At 50.3% G+C, this 19,469-nt stretch overlaps 1 long non-coding RNA gene across 1 annotated transcript; it reads left to right on the top strand.

The window, feature by feature from the left end:
* Positions 1 to 1,147: 1,147 nt before the first annotated feature.
* Positions 1,148 to 15,226, top strand: LOC122465279. The gene is made up of 3 exons (XR_006290011.1): positions 1,148 to 1,334; positions 12,558 to 12,970; positions 13,688 to 15,226. It is a non-coding gene; the product is annotated as an uncharacterized LOC122465279 (long non-coding RNA).
* Positions 15,227 to 19,469: the final 4,243 nt, after the last annotated feature.

The raw sequence follows: 19,469 nt of genomic DNA, 5'->3' as shown, positions 1-19,469 counted from the left end.
ATCACAACTACCACTGTGCTGTTTAAACAAGAAGACGCTTCTAGATCCAAAGGAACCGCATTGTGTTTTCATGGCCCAATGCTGCCTACCTGGAAGAGGACCTGCCCTGGCATTGTGGCTCTCCTGGGGGTCCATTCCTCTTGCAGACGCACTGCTTTCCCAAAGGCGGAGCTCCCTCTGTAAACATCTGTGCAATCTCAGATGGACACTTTGCCCCATTCGTAGCACGCTGCTCTTTCAGCGCCATTCCTCTGGCAAGGTGGGGGATTCCCATACTGTTGTGTGGTGTCTCATTGATTATTCCAGACCTAGGTGTGGGTATATTGATGACCAGTTCCACCTGGATTCTTAGTGGGTTTGAATTCCAGGACTTTGCAGCTAAAAGGCACGGGAGGCTGTGGCATAAGCTACGGGACTAACTCTGGTAGCTGAAAGCAGGGATAGACTTGTAAACCTCTAACATGGGCTAGGCACTAGAGAGGGCGAGAGACTCCTTCTCCCCTTGGCCATTACATTTTTCCCTTGCTGGGGACCCTCACCCCAAATATCTGAGGCCAGTCAGAGTCCAAGTCTCATATTGATGCACCGCTTTAAAACTGACATGTCTCACGTTACTAGAGGGGTTTGAGCCTATTTTCTTCAGAGCAATGCTGCCTGGGAATTTTCCACCAAAACGGTTTTTCAGCAGAATGTTCAGTTTCTGCACATTTGAAATTTCCACAAGAAAATTTCATTTCAACTGAATTTTTTCACTTTCTGTTGGGAATGGAAATGAAATATTTTTTTCCCTGTTAGGCTGACCTGGATTGAAATGTCTCAGTGTTTTGAACTGCACCAAAACCTTTCAAGTCAGTTCACCATTAAAATTGCATCTGGCTATGGAGATGCATTGCCCCATGGGAGTTGTGTTTGGGTGCCTGTTGTTTTAATTTTGATGGAACATATGGGCACAAGAGCTAAAGGTGTTAACATGACCCGGCCATGCCTGTGATGGGGTCTGCAGGCCCCATGCTGGACTAGGGCTGGGAGCAGAGCAACACTGGGCTAGGGAGGCCCTGCCCCTCCACAGGTGCAGGGCATGTTCCCAGTGAAGGAGGAACAATTTAAAAGGACTCTGGTAGCCCAGGAGAAGGGGCAATGAGCTGCACCGGGCTCTGTGAAGTCAGGCTGGTGCTGAGAGTGGTGCAGGAAGCAGCAGTGGCTTTGTAAAGGCTGTTCCAGCATCAGGGAGTTGGAAGCCCTGAGAGAGGCTGGATAACTGACCTGGACACAAAGAGACTGAGGAGAGTCTGCTAAGCCTGTGACCATGCCCCAGACTGAGGCGCTCCAGACAGGTAGGAAGTGACCTGGGGGTAACAATTTGGAGTATCTCAGTATCTGGCCTGGATGCTCTGAGAAATGACTAGGGCCCTGGGTCAGGACCTGGTGTGGCGGATGGGCCTGGTCCTGCTGATTTCTGCGCCCCCTCCCCCCGGCTCCTGTGAGATGATGAGCTCTGGGGAAGTAATTGGTGCATGAGGGGGAGACTGAGGCCCCAGTGGGGCTCCCTCTGGGATGACTCGATTGGCAGAATCTGTAAGGCCATGAGCTGGTGACCAGCTGGCCCAGTGGTCAGACTTTCCCACTGCACTGTCTGATGTTAAATGAGGTGTGGAGTATGGTATGCAGAGACCTTGCCTGCTTAGCCCCAGGGCAAACACATCATTAATTTCTGTATTTAATATCTTTTATGAAAGATACAGAAAAGAGGGAAAACAGACAATGCTTTTGAACTGTAAAGTGTTATGTAAGGCTTTAATTTCAACATCCCTGGCTCTCTTTCCCTCTGGCTGGAGAGAGGTGTTTTGGAATGAATTCCTCCCCTATATGACAGTCTTCTAATTGTTATTAAAGATGGTAATAGCTGGGTGTTTTGGAGGGCGGGGGTAGGAAAGGGGAGTGAGTTGAGATGGGCTGAGATGTTTGCTCCCCCTTTCCTAAAATACCAACCTTTTCGACACACCAATTTTGGTTCACGGATTTCCAGCCCCACACTTTTCTTTTGTGCCAGACATGATCTGAATGCAGTCCTTGAGTGATGTCAGGAGGCCTCTTTGTTTCCCTTTTGCACCTTTTCCCAGCAGTGTTTCTTGTTACAGGTTATCGTGACATTTTATGAACTTTGCCCACTTTTCACAGTTGAGGTCACAATTAGGGTACACCTGTAGGCCCTCTTATCACAACACACTTCCAGTCTTGCCTCTGGCCAGACAACAGCTCCCGTGATTTTCTGTGGTCGTTCCTCTGTCTGAGATACGTGGTGCAGCATGACTGGGTCCAACAGAACAGTCCTTCCCCTGGGGTTCATGTGAAAACAAACACAAAAACCTTGACTTATGTCCATGTGCTTACAGAAGAGAGGACGCTGCCCTGTGCTGCACCAGTGTTACCCATTGCAGGAACTGCTGTAGCTGAGAGCAGAATGAGGCACTTTGCACGGCTAGGAAACAAAATCCTCTCGGAAGATTGGTAACTTCTATCAAGCTAAACCCTCTTGTGCTCATTAGCTCAACCCATTTCTCTGCATTAGAAGAAGCCAGGCTGAGTGCACCTGTTAGGAATACTCTGACTGTCCAGTGGTCCCAGGACTCCCCGTGACAGCAGCGATACTTCGCTTCGAAAGGGGCAAACAGGCCAACCATTTAAGAGAGAGAGAGCGAGAGAGAGAGAAACAAGCTGTGTGCAACAGCAGGGACTGAAGGCTCCCCAAAGTGGGCCTCCATCCACATACCTACAAACATGGCAGTTTTTAGTGGAGACAGAGCAGGCTTGAGGGCTTTACCTCACTGCTGAGGACTTATCCTTGCTAGGGAGAGTCAAATGCTGAATGATTCTGCCCTGACCCTCTTACCTCAGATTGTCCTAACAAAACACATCTCCCTGTGCTGCTGGGATAGGCAGCGTGCTGGGCCGGGCTAGCTGGGTGGGCTTTCGTTTATAGTGCCCGTGTGCAGGACAAGCAAGACCTAGTGATGTTTGTGTGTCTGATCTGCACGTCTGCTTGGGGGCTGGTCATTTCCATCTCTGTCTAACAGGCTGCAGGAACATAGCACCCCCCCAGTCTCTTAGCAAGTCTGGAAGGGCTGGTGCTTTGGTGCTTCCCTGCTCAAGACTGAGATCTGAAATGACCAAGCTACTAATGGAATACACAGACTGCCAGGCCGGATGGGACCGCTGTGATTCTCTAGCCTGCCCGCCTGTAGAACACACAGCCCTGAACCCTACCCCTTCCAGAGCCATAGGACAGACCTTCTCCAATTCAGCCATAGGAGTAACTGTGCCCACCTCTGCCCCCCCTCCCCAGAGCAGGTGCCATTCCACATCTGCTGGCTGAGACTCCAGGCAGGCAATAACCCTCTTCTAAATTCGATCCCTTCAATTCCAAACAGTCCTTGTCTGAGTGCGAGCCCATTGCTCCCAGGCCAGGGCAGGGTTTGAAAGGAATCCTTTTGCAAGTATTTTGGCCGGACTCAGATACACCAGTGAGGGACGTGTTAAGAACGCGTAGGTATAAGAGGTGTCTGGGGTCCATCCCCCTTGAAGTCCATTGGAGTTTTGCCCTTGACTTTAATCCGTTGCACACCCGTAGATGGTAGACAGAGTGTTACCAGTAATAAAGCTGCCAAGAGTCTCTCGTCTCACTTTGTCTGGATATTTAGAAGTGTTTTTAATCATACTTTTTTCCAGTGATGCCTTAAATCGAACCAACAGCTACCCACTGATTGTGTGTGTGTTACCTGCTCAGCTCACTGATGTACTGAACTGCACCAGAACAGGATACTCAGAACCAAGTGCAGTGGTGTGTTTTTTCTAGCCTCGAGTGGTAATGATGGAGAATAAGTTGTGCAGTCATGAATCATAATGATTTTATTTATTCAACATATTTGAGAGGGGTTCTATAAAGGGGAAATCTTGTGACGTGGTTCAACCTGAGGATCAAACAATAATGCAGAGGCTCTATATGCTCAGAGAGACCTAATGACAGGCTTTCTTTGAACAAGAACTGGGCCAGGAAATGTCACAGAAGGACAGCTAAAGACAAGCAGAATGCATGGCCAGGTATAGCTCCATCTGTGTGGTTTGTTGCAATTCCCTACTAATTCGTGTTGAAAGAATTTTAAAACACCCTTGAGGAGCAGAACATGAAGGACACAAAATAAAGTGATGGGCACGTTATGTTTTGGCCGCAGAACATGGTTTCCTCCGTGTTGTCCCGTTCCTGAGTCCAAGGGCACAGCTCTCAGCTCAGCCACCAGATTCTGATGTGGACTGAACTTTGGGCACCTGTTCTGAAGCTCTTTGCCTGAAAGTCGTGCTCCTGAGGCCTGATTCTGAGTCCCACTAAGATCTTGTTACACCGCTGTGTTCGTGCAGTGGGGCCTTAAGGAGGGAATAATGCCAGAGTGGCGGGCGGTGGGAGGGGGGAGCTTAGTGTAAATGCAAATCAAGCCTCTACATGCTAATTTAGGTGACCAAATAAATGGCTTGAGCTGACTGAGTGTGCAGCATTTCTGCAATGGCGTGACTCATGCACTTGATGTTACTCCTGTGCTTTGTGGGAGGGGCACTTAATTAAAGGCAGAGAAATAGCCTCTGGGTGCTCAGTGCTTCTCCTGGGGACCAGATGGGGCCTGCTGACAGGGCTGGTGCTGCTCCTCACCGAGGTCCTTGTGATGTTACTCCCCCCAGCTCTGCTTCACAAGCTCCTGTGGAAATGTGGGACTGTGTCCAAGGGCAGGTCTATAGCAAATACCCCTCCCTGCATTCAAATCTGGCAAACTGCCCCGCGCCCATTCCTGCTGGGGCAGTGTAATGTGCAGCCATTCCTCCAAGGTCTCAGCTGATCCTGTGAGCCGGGCTCTCCACTGCTGCAATGGCCTGTAGGGAGATGTAGCTCACTGGGTGTTCCTGCCTGCTCCTACTAGCCTCTCTGGGTGTGTCTACACAGCCAGAGGCAGCAAGCCTCCCAGGTGGGCCGACAGGCTTGGATTCATGGAGCTCATGCCATGGCACTAACAGTAGTGGGGTAGGCGTTGTGGCTCAGGCTGGAGCCTGGGCTATTCTCGGTGCCATGCGTGAGGCTGAGTCAGGAGGCCCAGGCATGGAAGCTTGCTGTTGGCTGTGTAGACTGACCCGCTCAGACCTCGTCTCCCTCCTCTACCTGGTGATTGTACCTTATTTCAGGACAATGGGTAAATCAGATGTTGTGGAGAGTCCCTTTCTCCAGTCTGTTCGTACGGTCTGTTATTTACCCCTTCACATAACACAGAAACCAGAGGTTACCCAATGAAATTATGAGGCAGCAGGTTTAAAACAAGCAAAAGGAAATACTACTTCACACAACACACAGTCAACCAGAGTAAGTCATTGCCCGGGGATGTTGTGAACAGGGTTCAAAAAAGAATTAGATAAGTTCATGGAGGACAGATCCACGATCCACCAATGGCTATTAGGTAAGGTGGTCAGGGATGCAACCCCATGCGCTGGGTGTCCTGAAGCCTCTGACTGCCAGAAGTTGGAAATGGGTGACGGGATGGATCACACAATGATTGCCCTGTGCTATTCATTTCCTCTGAAGCATCTGGCACTGGTAGCTGTCAGAAGACAGGACACTGGGATAGATGGGCCATTGGTCTGACCCAGTCTGGCTGTTCTTATGTTCTTAATTGTCTTCATTTAACCCTGGCAGGCCAAATGAAAGGAAGCAGAGTCTGGGGCCATTCAGAACAGCCCAAGTCCAGAGACAGACAGCTCCTGAGGGTGTGTGGGGGCAGTTTTGAACACTCGATGCATCGGGCAGCTGTGTCTGAATGCTGGGATGCTTGAATGGTGATAAAGGCTTGTTCTTGTTCCTTGTGCTTTGGCATGTCTTGGTACATGGCCTCTCCCGACTCTGGGGAGGGCAACTGAAATCTCGCTCTCTTTCTCTCCCTCTCTCTCAAGAAAGAGGGAAGAGCACCTGTAATTCCTGTTTCTCTGCAAGCCAGACTGTGAATGCAAAGAGCGCCACATGTCTGGATGCAGAGGGTGGCTGTGCTGAGCTGTGGGTGAAGGACAGTGGAGATCACGGGGTTCCAATCAACGCACTCCACAGATCTATTAAACGGTGTGTGGGGGGTGGTAGTGGTGGGGAATAGACAGCAACTCCCTCTGGATAAAGCCAGGTCACTCAGGCAACTAAATAATGCCCCCCCAAGGACCTGGCCCCAATCTTTAGAGATGCCCCCTTAGTTCACTGGATGCTCTGGCAGCTTCCAGCATCATGTTGCAAAATGACAGGGAGGGGACCCACAAATGTTTAGCCCGGTGCGTGAGCTATGTGTTACCAAGGGAGTCTGCCTGCCCTCTCCGGGCGCTCTGAGCTGAGATCCCTGGGGAAAATTTCCCAGGTCTGTCAAGTGTAACTCTCAGTAAAACATTTCCCGAAACGGCCTGGCGATTCACTGGGGCCGGTTCCCTTGGGCAGCCAGTTATTCCCAGGTGCTAGATCCAGGGTTTGTTTTCTATTTCACCCGCCCCCGCCCTCCCCCACCTTCTCCACTGGTGCAGCGAAGAGGGAGCCTGAGGTGAAACTGCCTCCTGGATAAGTCAGTCCCTGCGAACAAGGCCGTGCAGCCTCAGGGCTGTCCCCTCACTATGCTAGACCCCCTGCTCCAGCAGGGGCTGTAGTTCAGTGACCCCAGGCAGCGGGTCCCGCTGGGCCATGCCCAGTGCTCTGTGACTCTGTCTGGCCCGAAGAGCCACCATTCAGCTGTTGCTGATGTTCTGTGCACTCAGTCGCTCTAGGGCGCAATCCCCCACTTTGGAGTGGGACAGTGAGGAAGACTGTTCCCAAACTATTCTAACAGTAGTTGCTAGAGACCCCAGCTAAGATTGGATCACTAGTGCTAGCCCCTAGCTTCCTATGTCCTAAAGAATCATCTCTGCTTTTATCTTCTCGTTGTTATAAAAAAAGCCGCCCGCCTAAGCAAATGGCTGAATGTGGTGTTATGTTAATGAGGTCAACCAGTGTCTAACCTCAAAAAAAAGCACGACTCCACTTCTAGTGTGTAGGTATCTCCTTGTTTTGGACGACACTGCGTTATCACTGTAGTTTCCTGTCTTCCTTAATTAGCAGGCAGGAGATGTGGCTCCAGATGCACTGATACATACTTAGAAAAGTCACTGGCCTATAATATTATAAGGAATACAGTGATATGACTTTTTTTTTAAATTCATGATTCATGGGCTTTATAAAGCAGCCCAATGTCTATGCCAAATTTTCCTCATTTTCTCAGTTTGGTGAAAAATGACATTTGTCAGCATGGCTGAGTGCCACTGAAGTCTATTAATGGGAACAGCATGAGACGGGAAGGAGCTGACATTTAATAATATGTGCATGAAGTTCTTCTTCCATTAAACTGCTGCTTCCGGCTACAGTGTGCTGCTTGATGGGTGATGTAGAAAGCAGATTTTCCTTCAAAACGAGAACATACATTGTGGAGTCCCTATTATTAACATGAGCAAGTTCTAAAATGAAAATCACATGGAATCCAAAGGCAGGACATTGTCAGAGCTGCTTAAAAGTACCCTCAGAACTTGATAATGGGGGTTGTTTCCTATGCTATGCTAATACTTAATGTAGTGTATGAGCCAACCTCATGGGTGAAGTCAATGCAGCCATTCACAGCAGCAGTCAACCTGGCTCTACAAGGTACCCTTCACTTCCAACCCTGGGCAGGCCCAATGGTATCCTTAGACTGTAAGTGCTTTGGGGAAGGGTCTGTCTTTGTTCTGTGTTTGTACAGCGCCTAGCGCAATGGAGTCCTGCGCCATGACCAATGCGCCTGAAATACACATGATAATAATCGTCCTGAAGACACTCACAGAGTGGAAGCAGCTCAGGATCTCTTGTTTTGAACAGTTTCAGTGTCTACTACGAAGGAGTTCTCCTCCTGCATTATCTTTTAACAGGTTATCCTGTGGGGGTTTATTTATTTATTTAAGATCACAAGAATCCTACTCCTCGGGGAGAAAGGTGAGACATGAAAGGAAAGCAAGTCTCCATTCCAAGTGACAGATCAGCTTATGAAAATCTCACTTGAAAGAAGGACTTATTTCCCCTTCTGCTTATGTTTCTCGATTTAGTAACTGCTTAGCATACAATGAGACGGACACAGAGGCAGAGCTGAGCTTCAGCAGTGTTTTTACTGCTAGCAACATGGAGCCTGAGCATTTTACGAATATTCACCACGACACAAATAACCGAGCCGGAGGTGCTCTGGAAGAGCAAATGGCCAATGCAAACTCAAGCCCTCTTCCAAAATAAGAGATGAGAACACAAATCAGACACAAGAGCATGAACTGGGCTCTCCCATGGGAGAAGAGCCTGTGAAGGGTTCACTCCCCTGTCAGCGGAGTCAAAGCCAGTAGGGATGGGCAATGGGGGCGGGGGGGATATTGAATCCAGGCCTTCTGTAATGAAAGTTCAAAACCGCTCTGCAGGGCCAGTGCTCCAATGACCGCACAGTGGCTCCTGCGCCTGGTTATGCCCTTATCTTTGCTCTGCTGATCTCCCCTCTGCTGCTCGGCCTAGTACGAGACCGCTCTGTTCTGGGTCTGGTGCGGAGCTCCTCGGCTCTCCATGTACTCTCCCCTCTGTGAGCCAGTGGGCGAGGGGGGGTGGAGAGAGAAGAGAAGCCTTTGCCATGCCTCCGCTGTACCTGCTGGCCAGAGTAGGGGGCCAGGAGCACAAAGCGGGGAGGAAACTGCACCCTCCCAGGGGCTGTAGTAACTTAGGGGCCTGAGTCCCTTTGTGGCTCTAACCCTGTCTGCCCAAGTCTAACGTGTTAGGTGCCACTGAGATCCTCAAAACCCCTGATCAGCTGTCGCCTCCCCTGTAGGTGCCCAACGCCCGGGGGCCGACCTTTCCGCCATCAGAGTCTCTTGGTGCTGACGTCTGCCCACGAGCCTGCCCTGGGAGTGGGAGACCTGGGCTCAGTTTAGCGGGCCCCACAGCCGTACGGACGGTACACACGGTGCGGACCAGTAGCCGCGGCGAGGAGAAATGGTGCCAGCCACCCCCATGCCCACTCAGAGTTGGGCCTGCCAGCCCTCCACCAGGACCGATGGGCTATGGGGCCAAAATTCAGTGAGTAGCAAGGTGACCTGCAGGCACCTCCTGGCAACACCTCTCACTCAGCTTTGGCCCTGCCGCCCCCTGGCCCCAACAAGGGGCCAAATCTGAGTGGGCAGTGGGGCAGCCATCACTGCTCCTCTTTGCCAATGCCCTGGGGCTGGCTCCTACACCTGGGCTCCTCCAGGGCCTTGCTCGGCCTCTCCCTGCTTCCAGCAGCCTGTGTCCCCTCTCAGCCATGGGGCTCAGCACTGGGGCCGGAGGCTGAAGCAGGGAGGGCTCCACAGAGCTGGATGGTGCAAACCATGGGAACAAATTCTGCGGGTCCCCTTGGCTCACTTCCATCCTATGCCTGATGCAGAGGGAGGATTTGAATATCAGACTCCGTCCTCCACAGAGAGTGCCCAAGCCACTGGGCTATGCCAAGGCAAGGCTCTGTCTCTCCTGCTGAAGCCACCCCAATAAGCAGGCACTGGAAGCTGGGTCTTGCACACCCCAGCTGAGTGCCCTAACCACTGAGCTAGAGAGCCATTCCCACTGTTTCTCTGGTCCCGAGCAAGAGAGATGTGGGACTAGCTCTTGGCTGGGGCACTTTCTGCAGCATCCCTCGCCCAGGCATGCTCTGACCTAGACGCTCTGGTTCCAAATACCCGTTGTTGGCTAGACTGCTAAAACGAAGCTGCATGTGGCTCCCCCAGGGATGGATTTCTCTCCCTGCTCGTACTGGAGAGGAAGTAATGGCTTCAGTGTGCTGGGCGGACGCTAATGTGGCTGCAGGTGCATAACTCAACTGGGAAGCAGGTGAATGAACGCAGAACACCGGAGTCGTGGACATGACATTAATAGTGGAAGAGGGGGCATGCAGAGCTCTGACAACCAAACAGAGAGACGTGTGCACCACTCGTCCATGTTGCTGGGTTACGTAGCGTTCTGTCGTGTTAAAAACCACACGTCTGTCTTGAAATGTCTCATATGCTAGTGCTACAAGCAAAACCAAAGATCACTATCATTGAAAGAGATTTGGGTGTGTGTAGGGGGTGCGGGAAGACTATAGGCGATATCTTTAGCTGGTGTAAATCAGTGAGTCTCCATAGAACTCAGTGGAGGGCCTTCCATTTCCACCAGTAGAGGAGCATAGTCCATTTCACTCGAGTCAGTGTCCCCTGAGCTTTGAGCGAGCTTCAAACAGCATCAGGGAGAAATTTTTTTTTTTTTTTTTAATATATAGGAAAATGGTTGTAATGCCACAAAAATTGGCAGGGGGACTGGGAAGCAGCTGAAAAAACGACTAACTTATTGTTTAAACTGACCATCTTTTGTCCCTTTATGTATTTGGATTATAGTTAATATTTCTGCCAGTGTATACAACTTGGGATCAGATCGACCAAGAACTGTCCTGAACCTTTGCACAAAAGTCAAAGTGAACTCATCTTAGAAGTTCAAATTAATTAACTCTTGTTTTTTCCTTTTTTATTGTTTGCAAGCCTCACTACTGCTTGTTTTCATTCTGAAATGGAAATACTGACACATCATGAGAAAAACTTTTATCACGATCATAGAAATGTAGGTCTGGAAGGGACCTCAAGAGGTCATCGAGTCCAACCTGCCCCCCTCCCCGGCTGAGGCAGAATTAAGTATACTTAGACCCTTGCTGACAGGTGTTTGTCTAACCTGTTCTTTGATGGGGATTCCCCATCTCCTGAGGTAACTTGTTTCAGTGCTTAACTATCCTTAGAATTAATAGCCAACCTAAATCTCCCTTGCTGCAAACTGAATCAATTACTTCTTGTCCTTCCCTCGATGGCCGGGAAGAACAATTGATCACCATCCTCTCTACAGCATTTCACACGTTTGAAGATTGATGATCACAGCTGTTCCGACGTGACTAAAAGCAGGCAATATTGCTGGATAGCTTTGTTCTTTTTCCAAGGCAAAGAAGTAAATCTGGCTCAGTATCTTACGTTTTGGATAAATATTGGAGCTAAATTGAGCCAGGCACCGTTTGAAATGTAGAGTCATTCATTCGTCCAGTTCCTTTACTCCAAAGTGCCCAAAAGTTTCTTCCCAGATTCCAGACCAGCCACAGCACAGTTACACTTTCCATTTATAATGCTCGTCAGACTTCTACCAAAGTACCGAACGTACCAGGTGCTTTTAATGGATGTGTCCTTCTAAATGTACCATCAGCTACTCTATGGGTTTCAGAGTCGCAGCCGTCTTAGTCTGTATCCGCAGAAAGAACAGGAGGACGTGTGGCACCTTAGAGACTCACACATTTATTTGAGCAGAAGCTTTTGTGGGCTACAGCTCACTCCATCGGCTGCATGCAGTGGAAAATACACTGAATGCATCCGATGCAGTGAGCTGTAGCTCACGAAAGCTTATGCTCAAATAAATGTGTGAGTCTCTAAGATGCCACACGTCCTCCTGTTCTTTCGATGGGTTAGTAATGTGTATTTATATCTGTCAGTTTTCATTGCTTCCTGCGACCTCAGAGTTCCACCACTTCTCATTTTCTCCATTGTTTGTACTTTTGTTCCGAGAGAGATTGCAGTATGGACGGGTAATTCCTTCAGGGTGGGTCTTTACATGTCACTGTCTTTCACAACAATACCAGCATGGCCTGTGCACCTCCCCTTTTTTTCTTTAATCAACTCTTATCAGGGTCAATGGGACACAGTTGAGTGAGTGGAGTGATCGGATCAGTTCAAAGAGAGAGAGACATCCCTGTGCTAAATTGTGGGTGGAGCAAGGGTGAGACACAATAAGACTGACTTTTCAAATGGTCTTAGGGGAGTTTGGCTCCCAGATCTTGAGTTCCTAACTGCCTTGGCTCCTTTGGTGCTCCCAGCTTAAAGCCTAGCTCTTTCCCTCTAGGCTGTTTATCAGACACACAAGGGAAGTAGGTTTCAGAGGGGTAGCCGTGTTAGTCTGTATCAGCAAAAACAATGAGGAGTCCTTGTGGCATCTTAGAGACTAACACATTTATTTGGGCATAAGCTTTCGTGGGCTAAAACGCACTTCATCGGATACATGGAGTGGAAAATAGAGTCGCAGGTATATCTACACAGTACATGAAAAGATGGGAGTTGCCTTACCAAGTTGGGGGGTCAATGCCAAAGAGACAATTCAATTAAAGTGGAAGTAGGCTATTCTCAACAGTAGAATATCAAGGGAGGAAAAATCACTCTTGTAGTGGTAATGAGGGTGGCCCCTTTCAAACAGTTGACAAGAAGGTGTGAGTAACAGTAGGGGGAAATTCGTTTGTGTAGTGACCCACCCACGGGAAGTAGCCATCTTATAAAACATATGTCAAGGGTTGTCGATGCCCTGTGTGCGGGCTGCTCTGCTGCACACCGCACTGTCAGCACTTCCTCCACACTTCCATGTGTTGTCCCTGCAGTTGCAGCCTCACCTGGCTCATCTGAAGGTCCGTGGTAGCTTGTGATCTATGAAGCTTTGCCTCCGGGCACCCTGGGCTTCGCCAGCTGCGAGGACTCCGGAGAGGCCAGGCTCTGAGACGCTGCAGCCGGGTAGAGAGGAGGCGTAGCGCCATGGAGAATGGGCATAGGGGAACGTCCAGCACCCCCAAGATCTGGCTTCACCAGCACCCCTTCTCCTTGACAAGCCAGCTCCACAAGTGCCAGACCTCAGCCTGGAACCTGAATCAAGCACAACCGAAGCCAGTATTCACATCTGGGAGAATACAGCGATCTGCTCCTTTCCCCTCTGCGGTCCACGCAGGGGCTGTGCCCATCCGGAGCTCCAGCTCACCCAGGGACTCCAGGGCCAGAGAATCCTTCAGGTCTGATGAAGGTCAGCGTGGGGGAAGACATGCAAGACATATTCATGTCTGATGTCCATTCACTCTGATTGCACTGGTTATTGGATTGAACAGGGCATTGTATCAAACTGCAGGGGGGTGTCTAGTGTGTTACTACTGGGTTCAGTGGTCGGGGCCCCTTTTATATAACAGACTCAGAGAACTATTAGGCTGAAGGGGACTGCGAGAGCTCAGCTAGTCCAGCCCCTGCGCTGAGGCAGGACCACGTAACCCTAGACCCTCCCTGGCAGGTGTTTGTCCAACTGGTTCTTAAAAACCTCCAGTGATGGGGGATTCCACAACCTCCCTTGGAAGCCTGTTCCAGAGTGTAACTGCCCCGAGAGCTAGAGAGGCTTTCCTGGTAGCTAACCTAAACCTCCCTTGCTGCAGATTAAGCCCATTACTTTGTGTCCGTCAGTGGACAAGAAAAATAATTGACCCCCGTCCTCTTTATAACAGGCCTTCGTATATTTGAAGACTGTTCTCGGGTCCCCCCTCAAGACTAGACATGCCCAGGTTTTTAACCTTTCCTCGCAGATCAGGTTGTCTAAACCTTTAATCATTTTGTTGGACTTTCTCCAGTTTATCCACATCTTTCCTGCAATCGGGGAGCCCTAAAGACATGGGATGTAAAAACGGGGCAGAGCTGGTTTTAGGGAGGGGGCACCTGGGAGCAGTGAAGGGCTGATTGTGGTATGTGTCCTGTGCAGGACTAAGTTCATTGAAGCTGAACCTCCCAGTGAATCCGAGAGGCCTGGCTCGTTTCCAACCCCTGCACCATAAACTCCTGGATTCAGTTTGCAAAGCCAATCTGCACAGCTCCAGTCCAGAGACGGGGAAAGAGGAAGGCACAGAGAGACACCATTGACCCTGGAGCATGCACAATTGGAGTATGCTGTGCAGCCAGCTCCCGGTCGGAGAGACCCCATCCTGCCACGTGATGGAATATCACTAACAGCAGCATGCATGTGGAGGGCCAAGGAACTCCCATTGACTTCAGTGGGCATTGGGTCAGCCCCAAGGAGAGGCTGCTGGGAAGCCAGGGGAAAGGAAGCCGTTAGAAGGAGGGAGGCCCTAGCAGGGAAATTGGGGAGAGAGAGAAACTCAGAAGCTGAGTTAAACTTTGGAACACGGAGGGGCTGGTTTGGTCTGAACCAATCACTAATCACTCATTTGATTCTTGGCCATTTTCTCTGACTCCCTCTTGCTGCAGTGCAGACGCTGTGTTCTGAGGCGCTGGCCCGGAGCTCAGAACCGCACTCTTCATCTGGTCGTGTTGTCTGGGGAAGAGTGCACACGTATCGAGTTTAATTGTTCCAGCTAAGCAGATCACGAGGGCCAAACAGGGCCTACGTTTTCCTGAGGGCAAGTCTACATGGCAAGTTACTGTGCAGCAAGCCAGGGTCTGCATGTACAGTGCCCCAGCTTGCTGCGCAATAACTCCCCACACGGCCACTGCTACACTGCAGCGAAAGTCCCGCAGTGCGGCTTGGCTCCCTGCTAGGGCGCTGCACATCCATACCCTGGCTTGCTGCACAGCTGCGTAGACACTCCCTAAGGAAAACATCGGCTGTATTTTGAGCCTAGTGATCTGGGTAAGGAGACTGATTTCAGTTTCCTATTTCCAATCAGCAGCAGGGGAAAACTGTGTTGAAAATGAGGCCACGGTAGGACCCTTTAATAGAAATTTACAGCTAAATCCTGTATGTGCCACTCAGCCAAACTCCCACTGGCTTCACTTGAGTTCTTCCCCTGTAAGGGCTAAGAAAAGGTGTCACTGGAACTGCAAAGAGGCAGTAGCTTCTGCTGTGCACAACCCTCCCTACATAGTCACTTTTCATCAGGCCCCTCGCTTTGCCCTCCCTCTAAAATCCTCCAGAAAGATGCATTTCAGCATTTCCACTTCCCTGCTGGGAGATGCCAGCAAGGCGGCGATAAGGGGCAAAGCTATTGCAGTCGCTGTGCAGAGGACCCTATGAGCAACTCAACAACTTCAGGCACTTTGAGAACATTGGGCCCAGTTGGAAAAATTATATAGATGTGTCTTGGCAAACAACACTGGGGAAGACATGGTCAAGATGAGAAGACATAAATATAATTGATCTCAACCAAATGAAACATACAATTAGAGCTACACAAGGCTTTCATTGTGAGAGAGCCAGTGAACCTGCCAAATCCAAAGCCTGGGTCTTATATATAACACGAGTGTGACAAAGATGAAAACTTCTTGAAAAGCTAGGGCCCAGATCCTCAAAGGTATGTAGGTGCCCAGCTCGTATGGCAACCCAGGGGAGTTGGGCACCTAAATACCTTTTGAGGTTCTCTGCTGTGCCAAACCCTCTGAAAAAATTCAATCTTGTCTTTGAGCTGTAATCAAAACTTATAGCAAACACTGACAGATAAAACTGTAAAGAGCTGAATTTATCTTCCTCCCATAAGAAGCTTCTTACCTGACTGACAATTATTGTTGTTCTGGTGTACCGGGGTTAAGGTCGGGTTACAGAGTTCAGTTTTAACAGCTGCTTTAAACCCTTAGTTTGCAGAAATCCCACTGAAATGGCAAAAACCAAATATAAAACATAAACCCTGAATGCTATTTGAATTCTTCATGATGGCTTGATGCAACATGCATTAAGTATCAGAGGGGTAGCCGGGTTCGTCTGGGGGCTCAGTTCTGAAGGACTAGAGTGTTTGCTTTGACAGGGTGAAGCAGTCCGGAAGGGTCACGGGCTAGCTGCCTGTCAGGCAACTCAGCAGCGGTGTAAGGGAAGGACGTGGCCTCTTGGGGCTGGAGAGGTTTGAGAATATGGTTGCACTGAGTTGAGGGAGGCAATGGAAAAAGCCTCTGGGGCTTCAGGCCATATTGGTCAAAGGGAATCTTTGTTTTCATGTTACTCAAGAGCTCTTATGTTTGAACAATCCCCCGCCCTGCAGCTAGGGTGACCAGACAGCAAATGTGGAAAATCGGGACAGAGGGTGGGGAGTAATAGGAGCCTATATAAGAAAAATGCCCCAAAATCAGGACTGTGCCTATAAAATGGGGACATCTGGTCGCCCGACCTGCAGTAAGGGCCTGTGCTGGTCGGGGGCATGTCACAGCACTGGTGGGACAGCCACCGGCTTACAGTGACAAACCCCTGCGCTTGCACAACAGAAGGGAAAACTATCTCCTGCAGCTGAGCCTTCCCTTGATAGACCCACCCAAACCCCAGAGGCGCACGGCAAAGCAAACGCACTGCTGCTGCCAGGGAGGACTGGCAAGGACTTCAAGAGGTCACCTCGTGCATGGGCCTGCGCTGGGGCAGGTATGGTATTATAGCCCATCCCTGACAGGGCTTTGTCCAACCTGCTCTTAAAAATCTCCAGTGATGGAGATTCCACAGCCTCCTTTGGTAACCGTGGGGCAGTCTCATGGCCACCCCCGTGCCAGGCTGTGTGGCGGTCTCATGGCCACTCCCCTGCACAGCAAAGGCAGGAAGTTGTGAATCTTTTCTAGAACCCCCGCATGAGAGAGGCAGCGACGTGCACACACACAGCCGCAGAGAACATACATGAGGGACCTTCAGCAGCATCTTCCCTCCTGCTAGATGCATTCGGTGATGCAATAAAATGAAGCCCCCAATCTAACCAGCGCTAGCTCCCCGTGGGATCCCTTGCTGGGGAAGAAGGAGGGTGGTTTTGTTAAGGTTCTGCTCTGGGACTCCGAAGATATGAGTTCTAGTCCTCCCTGGTGTGTGACCTCAGGCAAGTCAGGCTGCCTGTATCTCTGCCCTAGCTGTGAAGTGGGATTAATGCTACTTCCTACCACTGTCCTGTCTTGTGTAAACGCGTTGGGCCAGGTACTGTCTTCTAACTTCGTGTATGTGCAGTGCCTCATGCAATAGTCCCGCCATCTTGATCGGGGCCTCTCGGTGCTACTGTAATAATTAATACTGTTAAACCTTGACCCATCTCCAAGCACAGGCCTCAAGGGTCTTTTTTTTTAAAAAAATAATGCTTTAAAAAAGGTTCTGATTTTATCACGTCTTTTCTTGCCAAGTAACACAACAAATTGTTCAGCTTTGCAAGAGCTTAACGGCCAACATGTCCCACAGTGAGGATGCTGTGCCTGGCTCCAGCTTCACAATGGACTTCCCTCCTTGTATACAGCCCGTTCGTCCTCAGAAGCACTGATAAGAAGAGGCCAGCATTAGCCCCTTTTTGACTTTCTCAGCCAAAGTCTGAGCTCAGCTACACACTATGGTTTAACCTTGAGTAACTCAGTCACCAACAGAGTCACTCTGGATTTACAATGCTGCAGCTGAGAACAGAATTTGGCCCCTATAACTATTCTGGAATCCATAGTTTGTCTAATAAACTTAACTGGGACTGTAATGACCATAAGCTGCAGAAGAAAAGGAAGAGGAAACTATGCACTTTGTTCCTGGGACAGATTATTATGCATATGCTGAGCAAAAGAACTGCACTGGCTTACAGCAATGCTCCTGCTTGAATGAAGCTGATTGGGAGTGTGATGGTGTTTTGCTGTCACTGTGAAATACATTTCCCCTGAAAAATCACTTCTGGTAAACAGTTCTCACCAGGACCTTGTCTGCTTAGAATTTAAACAAGAAATCTCTTGTCAGCATAATGCTGCATCCTTGAGGGATGACAACCGATGACTTGGGTAAGAAATATGAGGCACGTCTGGGGTTTCTTTGTGGCTGGAATTTTTAGTCCTGGGCGATCTTTCTTTAGTGCATTGAGACTCCGCTGATCCTCATGTAGACAGCAAGACTTGCTGATGGCAAGAGGCGGCAGGTTACCTGAGTGCGCCCCAGGAAAGGTTACTTGTCACTGGTTCTTTGAGAGGATTGCCTGTGTCAGTTGAGTGCAGCCCCTGTTAAAGACCCTGTTTGAGTCCTAGTGGATGTTCTTCTCCAAGATACACTCTCTAGTTCAAGCCCAAGTCGTTGGCTCCATAGTGGTTCACTTACTGTTATGTTGGAGGGAGGACAAGTTCCTTTCACTGCAGGAATTACTGGGTGACATTCTCTGGCCTGTGTTATGCAGTAGGTCAGACCCGACAGTCATTGGGTCATGATTAGTGGAGCTAGAGTCAGCTGGCCCAGGTTTCCTGCCGGGACACCAAGAAAACAGGGACCGCAGGGAGTCAGGCTGGAAGTAAACTCAGCCGCAAGGACAGTGCAGAGCACACGGTTTAACAAAGTTTCCCTTGTTCAACCAAACCTGCATCAGGCCAACGAAAGAATTCTCGTGATCCTTGCTAGTCTGACAACTGCTGTCACTCTGATTACCGGACTGGGCCTTCCTTAGGACCAGACGGGTGGGACTCCACCTTGCAAAGAAATGGGAACCTTTTCTCCTTGTCACAGGGTGACTGTCCCTTTAAGTGTGTGTGTGTGTGTGGGGGGGGGGGGGGTTGTAGTGCACCTGTGACTGGCGACCTGCTCCCAGTTGGGCTTCAGGGAAGACACTTGGGCCCTACACAGGGGGGACGGCCGCGGGGGAAGGCTGGCTGCCCGCTGACCTCTCCCAACCCGCGGAGGGGAGGGTGCTGCTAGTGGTGAGGCTGTGGCAGAGGCCGCAGATCACAGGATGATCCTGAGTAATTAGGGGAGGCCAGGAGAGCCGCAGAGGGGGCTCTCCAGCTGGCCGCTCTGAGGCAGAGAGAGAGAGCGGGAGAAGCTGAGCTCCAGCTCGGAAGGGCTGGAGCAGCTGCTCGGTGAAGCTGGGCTAGAAGAGGAGGCCCAAGACAGGCTGCATGTGAGCCTTCGTGCTGCGGGGATGGACTTGACTTTGGGACTTGAGGATTGTTTCCAACTGTTTGTGATTAGGCCAGCACCAGGCAGAGGTGGTGCTGGACAGGAGATAGGGTTGCCAACCCTCCAGGATTGTCTTGGAGTCTCCAGGAATGAAAGCTCAATCTTGAATGAAAGATTACGTCATATGATGAAACCTCCAGGAATACGCCCATCCGAAACTGGCAACCCTCCCATGAGAAGAGCCAGTCTGGGATTTACTGAGGAGCCCTGAGAGAAGGGAGGTCTCTGCGGAGGGGCGCTTGGGAGGCGAGACACTGTTACAGCCCCCTTAGGTGCGTGGCGAACTCAGCCAGTGTCTGTAAGCTCAGAAACCAGGCCTCTGAGCCAAGGTCAGAACCGGAGTCGGAAGCCGGGCAAGGGGGCATGGCTGGGAGCACGGCAGGTGCAGCTGTAATCAGGGCTGTGGCCGTCAGCGTTGAGAGCCAGAGACCTGCTGCTGGGCTTACGAGCAGGCCTGCAGGTTCCCCTGAGCCAATCGGGTGGGTCAGCCCTGCAGCGTGTCTGCAAGGACACTAGGGTTGCCAACCCTCCAGGATTGTCCTGGAGTCTCCAGGAGTTAAAGATTAATCTTTAATTAAAGATAATGTCATGTGAGGAAACCTCCAGGAATTCATCCAGCCAAAGCTGGCAACTCTAAAGGAGACTGAGCCAGCTCCTCCCAGGCTCA

The sequence above is a fragment of the Chelonia mydas genome, chromosome 3, assembly GCF_015237465.2.
Source record: "Chelonia mydas isolate rCheMyd1 chromosome 3, rCheMyd1.pri.v2, whole genome shotgun sequence".
In the NCBI taxonomy this organism is placed as follows: domain Eukaryota; kingdom Metazoa; phylum Chordata; order Testudines; family Cheloniidae; genus Chelonia; species Chelonia mydas.
The sequence above is the reverse complement of the archived record's forward strand: the minus strand, read 5'-3'. Positions and strand labels throughout refer to the sequence as shown.